Below are 9498 nucleotides of genomic sequence, written 5' to 3'. Positions count from 1 at the left end.
GAGACAATTAATTTTTATTGGACGCAAGATTACATGTTTTATGTATTACTATTACATTTGACGACAGAATTTTTCGACATTATTTCATCCGCATACTTCCGGATACATTTCATCGAATCAACATTCACAACGCCAATTTTGTTTGTGAAAAATTCAAAAAAATATCATTCATTATCGCAAATGGAAGATTTTTTTGTCCGCCGTGCACTTACTATCGTTTGAAAAGTTGATGATAATAAGAAAAATCCACAACATTACCAAATTTAACTAAAATTATCTGTATCTGATTAACGATGTATGGTACAAAAGTCTAAATAATTAGAAATTGATCAAATTTGGTGATAATGTTCTTCAACATCAAGTGCGAAAACACAATTTTTTTCAAAATTTTCTTCTGCTTAGTTATCGAATAATTACGCATTAAAGAAGATTTCTTATGCCCGGAATGTATAGCTATATATATGGAAACGCTATGCTTATACACGTGAACTTTAGTGATCCAATTACTCGATAACTGTACAGAAAAAAAATCTTAAGGAGATTGAAGCGTATCTTATGTTAAAACTATTTTCCAACTTTGCACATTAAAATTTTTTAAACAGAAAGCTTAAGACAGTATTAAACTTCTGGCGGGATATGCCGATGATTCACCGTCGTGAAATTGAGATATTTATTGTTGAAGTTAGCAATTTTTTGAAAGCTTCCATAAGAGCCCATGTTTAACCTTGTCATTTTCAACAATGAATATCTCGATTACCAGGCGGTGAAACCTCTCCAAATTTTTCACACATAATTAAGCGCCGTTCAAGAAGATTCACGTAAATTTTCAATTCATTAATTTGGAATAACAAAATCTAATGTATTTTTCGTATGATGTCCTATATATATCGCTTCAAATTCCTTAAAAAAAATGTATTGTCAAATTTAGCACTAAAGAATATGTTCACCAAATTTTATAAAATTCTGATCATTTTGAAATTTTTTATGTTTTTAGCATGGTTTAGCATGGCAATGTTGTAAGTCTGTACCAAATATCCTTAAATGCACGAATAAATAATATAAGGGTTACCATACCTCAAAAGAGATTGACACACGCGGCGAGTGCATGAATAGAGGTTATATACACAATGCGAGATATGCGTTTAGACACTGTATTCATAAAACCTCGGGTCGACAAACCTACTTGTAATATTATCCATGCTCGCAACCTACGCGAATACTTCCTTGGATAACGACATTATAGTATGCCTATAGACACTGAACTTTAGCCCATTGCATCGAGCCTGCATAATTATAATGTATACAGTAATAATGCGATAACGACGATTCGCATGGTGAAAATGAGGTCAATAGCGATTTCGTAATAACAATACAGTTACGGAGATCCTTTAAAATCATCGTTCATGAATACAGGCACAGCTTCCACTTGCCTATGAGGAGAGCTAAAGTTACTAGATATTTTATAATTATCTGAGGTCCACGATAATCGTAAAAATAAGTGAACGATCTTCTGCGATCTGATAAAAATGAAAGTCGTAATTGGTCAAAAAATATCTGCAGTTAATCAACAGGCGTAATTGATTCAACGAAAATCAAACATGGTGTCTGCAATTAATCAACAAGCGTAATAAATCTTCAACTACTTTCTTTTATCGAGATGAAAAAGTCCGGTGACGAATCACTCGGATGATGATATAATTTCTTTTTTTCGTATCAAGAGTGTGACATAAGACGAAATGTAAACAAGTTTTTGCTTTCAAGAAAAAATTGCATCTGTCACGTGTTAATCCGATTCGATTGAAAAAATATATAAAGTGTTCCTCGAAACGTTCCTCCTCGCTGTTCTTTTTGCCATTACCGGCCATGCAGACCAACGTTCGAAACTTTCTCTCGAAGCTTCGCCAAGTCTCCGATGCAATCCTCGCGAAATTTCGGGCCTAAAACCACAGGATTACCAAACCTGGGTTCATGTTTCCGGACGTTCAGTCTCACCGTGTTTTGCACTCACTCAGGTGTGCATATATGTATATATCTGCTCATGAGTCGAGGCTCCCAGGTATGAATAAGAACCGGGCCGGAATCGCAAAACTGTCTTGCTCGTTGGTTGGAACGTTTGTCTTCGACCAAACCAACGATATTCGTGCATGATCCTGGTGTAAATCCTTAAGGAGTTTCGGTACAAAAGTCTAAATATTAAGAAATTGATCAAACTTGGTGATAATGTTGTTCAACATCAAGTGCAAAAACACAATTTTTTTCAAAATTTTCTTCTACTTAGTTATCGAGTAATTACGCATTAAAGCAGATTTCTTATGCCCGGAATGTATACCTATATATATGAAAACGCTATGCTTATACACGTGAACTTTAGTGATCAATTACTCGATAACTGTGTAGAAGAAAAATCTTAAAAAATTTGTATTGCCAAATTTGGCACTAAAGAATATGTTCACCAAATTTTATAAAATTCTAAACTTTTTGAAATTTTTTATGTTTTTAGCATGGTTTAGCATGGCAACATTGTATTGCCTGTACCGAAACTCCTTAACCCGACAACTGATTTGACCATAGACTGACAAATCTATAGATTTTTTCTCAACAGCTAGTTTGATCTTTCAGATTAAACGTTTCTGAAAAATCGATTCAAGTCTCATGGAGAACAGAACATTGTAAACAAATCCAAGCATTTTTCAAACTGGAGATTTCACGAAGACTTTGTGAAATCTTACCTTACCTCATGCATAATTTGTGAAGATTTCAATGGGGATGGGGATAGTTTGAAATTTAAATCACAATGATCCCCACCTCATAGATTCGTGACTAGAACCTATTAAACACAGTCTATTGATCACGACTCCCACGAAACGCGTTATCAGGTGAAATTAAAGTTTTACCGCTAATTCGATTCTTACACGACATTAGGAAATGCGAGTATCACTGTCGAGGATCTGCTCTGGCAAAAGACATGCGACAATTCAATCTTAGTGAATGAATTAACATGTCTCAAATTTTACCGTTGAAATAATACTCAATGATTTAGGACTCAATTTTTCTAAAAGCAGCAATTTTCGCGTCTTAGCGATTCTGGAAAATGACATTAAGAGATATTTATGTGACCGACAAAATATTAAAAATCTTTGCGTTTTATTCGATACGCATATAATTTTTTCAGTCATTTATCCATCATTCCTTAAATGTTCCCAGCTCTAACTAAGAAAAAATGTTACCATCAAGAAAATGAATGGCTTTCATGCAATCGATCATCCGATAGTGTCCGAAATTTCGATCACTTCGTCGTTTTTACTTTTCATTTTCCGAATGTGTTGACGGAACGCACGTATAGGCGTGGTCCCGTTTTTGTGTATTACATGTTCATATGTTATACTCGAGTGACAAGCTGCCCTCGAATATAATAATCTAAAGATAGTCAAATACTAAATCTATACCCACTCATGGTCGCAAGAACGCAGTCCGGTCGAAAACGAGACAGATAAATGACATTTAATGTTGCCGCGGCAGCCCTCAATGGGCACATTAATTGATCAACAAGATTGGACGATTGATTATTTTAGTTGGAGCGGTTAAGATCCGAAAAGCAATATCAGGCAAGGGAATATCATCATGAAAAGAAAAGAAATCGATTTGCCAAATGGTATCGATGGGGAAGGTCGATATTTTTTAGACGTCACTTTTACGTTTTAGGACGCCATATAAAGAATGCCCTTGGTTAAAATCATTCGAACAATACACACCATTGGATTGCTATATATTTCAAGGATTTTTTATTACATCCAGTTTGAGCACTCTTTTGTGACGAGTAATTGCGAGTAATTATTGCAATAAATGTTATTTCAAATCGTCGTGTTCTCTTCATTGTTAGCAACATTTTTCTGTCCGAACTTGTAATCGTGGCCACAACGAAGAAGCAAAAATATTTTTGGATCGATGAGGATGTTAAAACATTAATGAACTCTCGCGCATTTGCTGGTTCAAATTAATTGCACCCTCGATGGACAAACTTCTGTCGCCGTTACTGACTACACTAACAACTTCTACTCCGTCTGAATCCGGTTCCAAACACTCAATGAAATTCTTATTGAATTTTTACAAAAGTTTACATTGAAAAGTTTCGTCAAGAATCGTGCTATCGAAGCCGAAATTTGTTCGTGAGCAAATCAAATTTTCGAAAATGTTTTTTCAAACGTACGAGCCCAGCCAATTTCGCAACCCTATCAGTTGTTTTTTTCTTTCGTCCCGTCTCAGCTAAAAACTTTCAAAAGCAAGACACGAACTTATCGCAGTGCATCCTTGGCAGAGAATTAGAGAAGTTGCCAAATTTGAGGCACCGCCGTACGGCCCTTAAGAAACTTTTGACGCTAATAGAAACTCCAACTTCCGTGATCGGATAACAAGTTTAAGGGAGAAAAAAGCAGACAAAGGAAGAAACATACATAATTGTATATAACTATCGTTGTAGAAGTGGATTCCGATTTACGGAAACCGATGTTATGTTATCTACTGTTATGTAATAAACTGCGGAACTTCCTTGCCTCTGGCCTCAATAATTCACACCAAATAAGTATCTGAGGCAACTTAAAAAATTTTAATTACCCTCAATTTATCTATAAAACAAACCGTCGTATTTCTTCGTCAATTTTGCCTCTAAAGAGTGTTAAATTCAACAATAAATTGCAAAACTTTTATTCGACTGTTAACCCTTTCCCTTAATGGATCAAAACATAAAAATTACGGTTGCTGTTCGTCCTAAACTTTCATGATGTTTCCTGTTTTCTGTATATATATCACATATATATATAAAATTGATTATGCAGCAATAAAAACAAAATTAGCCTGGTATTAAAACAAACAATTTTTATTTGTTCCAGGTGAGTCGCAAATTCTAATCCTGTATGACTGAATCTTAATCTGGTAAGCGAAAAGTATCAGTATTTATATTGTATTTTAAGGAAACTTCTGCAGTCACTCTCAAAGATTGGGTCCATCTTAGAATACCAACCTTTTTTTCGCCGAGACTGTCTCTGGTAGTAATAAGTAATAATATGAATAAATGAAACAGCAATATCCTACGTATGTGATACTTCCTACTGTTCTTCCTACTGTTCTAGCAAATATATTTTTGCGAGAATGGTAGAAACATACACATTAGTTAAAATTTCTTAACGAGAGGTGCTTCGAGTATATCGTCAAAGTAATACGAGAGAGAGATTGTCGTTAAATCTTTATTGAAATCGAATGTACTAGTCCATTAGTAACCCTCCAAGTGAATAACAACTCTCCAGTGTGATGGAAGGAATTCATATATAACATCAGGATCGCTCTTTCCATCTAGCATCAGGGATTCACACAACAGTTTATTTGCCTTTGAGCACACTCGTTTTCTATCGATTATTTACTATTATTCGTTATCTATAAGATCCTGATTGCCAAGCACTATTTGAGAATATTTACTGTTCATTTCTTCTCAAAGCCGACTAATGAAAATCGATTCGGGATTATTGTTTCTAACAATTCCATCGGATTTTCGATAGTATATATTAGGGTGATTCGTTTTGAGCGAACATTTTTTTTTCTTTACTCCCGCAGCCAAATATTATTCTTTATGCTGAAAAAAAGACCCTGTCCAAAGGGGAGCTTTGAATTTTAATTCTAAGTACTTTTTTTTCAATTTTGAAGATTTCCTATTTAACATACACGTAAATTTTTATTTTTATTTCTTTAATTTTCATAACTCTGCGGCATTTGATGGTATCATCACACCCACAAATAGGATTTCTTCAGAATTGAACGCTCTAAAAAAGTCCCCATTGCAGCGAAAGCGTAACTCACACTGGTGAGTAATTGCGCTTTGCTAAACCTGATTTTTTCCTGATATTATCATGAGATTAGCCATTATCTCGTTAAGAACGAGAGCTACAGAAAAAATGTGAATAATGAACTTTTAGGAAATTTAATTTCCTACAAAAAAGGTCTTATAAATGTAAGCGATACAATTGATAGTTTGAGAGATATTACACATTTAGAAAAATAATTTGCTGAAAATCGATAAAATTGCTAGGTTTATGGCTTCACAAATTCGTCATCAGAAATTATACGATTTTCAATGATCACAATGATCAATTTTAACCTTTTTATATTAATTTGAAATTCAACTAGACAATGACTAATTGGTGATCTATTACTTGTTCAATCGGTAAAAATCCTGTTGCACGGTTTATTGCAAGTAGCTTGATATTTCAAAGAAAATATGTGTTACATGCTATTCTCATTTTATCAGAGGTGTAACGTTTATTTTTCTCGAAAAATCAAGGGTGTCCGAGTGAACCGTGTAACCATTTTGCAGCCATTTCTCTCGCACTTACGCAAGTGATAAATCACCTTGAAACTTACTTAGTGAATTGATAACGACACAAATTGACAAAATTTTCGTTTTTTATAGTAATTAAAATTGGGTTTCAGAAAATAAAATTATTTTGGATAGCAATGCTAGGTTATTTACTCTGTAACTCAACTGAATTTAAAATTCAAAACGAAGGTGTATTGAAATGATTAAATGATTCTTCATATAAAAAGATTGGTAATAAATAAACAATTATTGAATGAAAAAATTCTTATTAATGTCATATTACGTTTGCCAATAATTATAAAAATATTATTTATGAAAAAATAAATAATTTTTTTTCAGTGTTTTGATGATTTAAAAGACATAAAACTAGCAATTTTATCGATTCTTAGCAAATTATTTTTCTAAATGTTGAATATCTCTCAAACTATCAATTGTATCGCTTACATTTATAAGACCTTTTTTGTAGGAAATTAAATTTCCTAAAAGTTCATTATTCACATTTTTTCTGTAGCTCTCGTTGTTAACGAGATAATGGCTAAACTCATGATAATATCATGAAAAAATCAGGTTTAGCGACCCGCAATTACTCACGAGTGTGAGTTACGGTTTCGCTGCAATGGGGACTTTTGTAGAGCGTTCAATTCTGAAGAAAACCTATTTGTGGGTGTGATGATACCATCAAATGCCGTAAAGTTATAAAAATTAAAGAAAAAAAAATAAAAATTTACGTGTATTTTAAATAGGAAATCTTCAAAATTGAAAAAAAAAGTACTTAGAATTAAAATTCAGAGATCCCCTTTGGACAGGGTCTTTTTTTCAGCGTAAAGAATGATATTTGGCTGCGGGAGTAAAGAAAAAAAAATGTTCGCTCAAAACGAATCACCCTAGTATATATATTTAATGAATGTCAATGTACAGCCAAGATGGACTCTTAACAGAAATTCTTAAAATGGTATAATATGAATTGACTCACATTCGGAACTTTGATAATTGTGTAACGGATAAAATTGGAACGAGTGTGATTAATTTATATTTGAAGCGTAGGCAAGTGACAAATACTTTCGCTCGGAATTCGAACGTCAAAATTTTGTGGGTCAAAACGATATATCCGGTTTCACTACTGCTCGTGCAACTTTTTTGAATAATTATTCATATATCTTCAAATGTTATTGAGTGTCAAATATCGTAACAATTCGACAGCAGAGTGACGTTTTTTTATACGAAACCGCGTTTAATAATTCATCGAATTCCATTTTTGAATGGTCGCCAATTGCTTAATTGTGGCTACAGATAAAAGCACTAATTGGTATAGCCCAGTATTTCTGATTCCTCGATTGGAATGTATTCTCACCGTGCTGTGTGTACAAACATCTTTTATATACCTTCACTTTTGTCCCTCTTATTTCATACTCCGCAACGACGTTTTCATTCTTTTTTTTTTTTTCAATCCCGCCTGCGTACTGAAGTGAGTGAAAAAACATCGACGTTCACCTGCGATTTCTTCTCTTCAAACGTCCTCGTAACAGCCTCTCGGCATGTACAACCGTGAAATGTAGCATCAAAATATCATTAAAAGTTTTTTCAAATGATATTCATCTCAGTCGATTATCGAGTACAATTTTTTCTCCTCGAACTTATCCGCGGCGCCATTTATACCGACTGATCTCCATGAAAAATAAGTTGAACGGCATGCAGGTGCACACTTTTCCAGAAAGTGTACGTATTCCTCGAACTGATGTTGCTTTTTACACTTCCGCAAATTCTTTCTTAAATTCCAATTTTATTAATGGATCACAAATCGCGTGAGTTCATTACACATTAATACCACTCAACTTTTGCATGTCAGATTACTTTCGATATTCGTTGAACTTGGGAAAATATTCGAAATTGCAAACACTCATTACAAGGATTATTTTATCAATATTTTATGAACTATTATCAATTATAGTTTTACTATAATGAATCCCTCCACGGCAACGCTGTATTCATATTTTTATTAATTCTGCAAACAGATGATGAATTGATCAATTTTTAATGAGCAAACTAAATGAATTTTCTATCGATTTACACTTCATTTTTCTTCATTCGATATCTCGCAGGAAATTGTATAGACCATGCTTAAACATCCGTGATTGCGCACGTAGTTGATAGTTTTTTGGGCAAGCGGCCAAAGTTAGCAGTAGATACTGCGAATAAAATTTGTAGAAATTTGCGGAAGAGTGCGCCACGAGAGTAATTTGCATTCCTGTGATGAAGAAAAAACAGCACCGCGATCACGCCATCGTGATTAAATGGTTCAGGGCGTTACAAGAATTGGCAAAACGTCCGTGAATGAGAGCATCATGATGGAGTCACGACCTGCAATTTCGCAAACTTGTCTCACGCTCTTCCTTTCGTTTCATCAGCACGCGGGATTCGTAGGTGACTTCACTGTATCAGTATACGAGACAGTTATGCTTAAAATGAAAAAATCTTAAAAAGTTTTCTTTTCAAATACTTCATTGATCATCTGCTTCTTGAATTTATTTTTCGTGTCGAATTTGTTCGCACGGTTATTAACGATCAAATGTGTTTATATTGTTTTTCGCTTTGAAATACCAAGTAATATGATTGTTTAACGGCAAAGTTTGACGTTATATAGTATTTCCGAAAGTTTCACGACGATCGTTAACTCTGGAAAGAGACGAGGTTCCTAATTGTTTCGTGTCGTTTAACGAGGGCCATTTTGAACGCCTCGAGCATTGTTCGATGTTACGTAAGATACGTTTAATATAATATTGCCAAGAGGGACACGAAACAAGGGAGGTGCTGAAAATGAGTAATTACTGGACTGTCGGGTTCTGTCTTTGAAAGTAAATTGACCACCATATTTTAATGACCGTTTATTTTTTAAATGAAGGAAATAAAGTCCATTTCAATCATTTGAGGCAGCAAATTCGATGGATATCTTCTATGTTAGTCTCTGAGCACCCCTTAAACATTATCTTAAGGTCACAGGGGTAAAAAATGCAAACTTTATAGATGAACGTAAAATAAATTCATGTCAGCAAATTTTTGTGAAAAAATGAACTTTGGAATCAAAATTTAAATATTCAATATTATTTGATACGTCATTGTTATTTTAATTATTTATT

General features: G+C 33.9%; 1 protein-coding gene across 11 annotated transcripts in view; it reads left to right on the top strand.

Moving 5' to 3' along the window:
- Positions 1-9498, top strand: part of LOC122412823 (uncharacterized) — a 241837-nt gene that overhangs the window by 182320 nt on the left and 50019 nt on the right. The gene's annotated exons all lie outside the window — the stretch shown is intronic.

The sequence above is a fragment of the Venturia canescens genome, chromosome 1 (assembly GCF_019457755.1).
Source record: "Venturia canescens isolate UGA chromosome 1, ASM1945775v1, whole genome shotgun sequence".
NCBI classification, from domain to species: Eukaryota; Metazoa; Arthropoda; class Insecta; order Hymenoptera; family Ichneumonidae; genus Venturia; species Venturia canescens.
The sequence above is the reverse complement of the archived record's forward strand: the minus strand, read 5'-3'. Positions and strand labels throughout refer to the sequence as shown.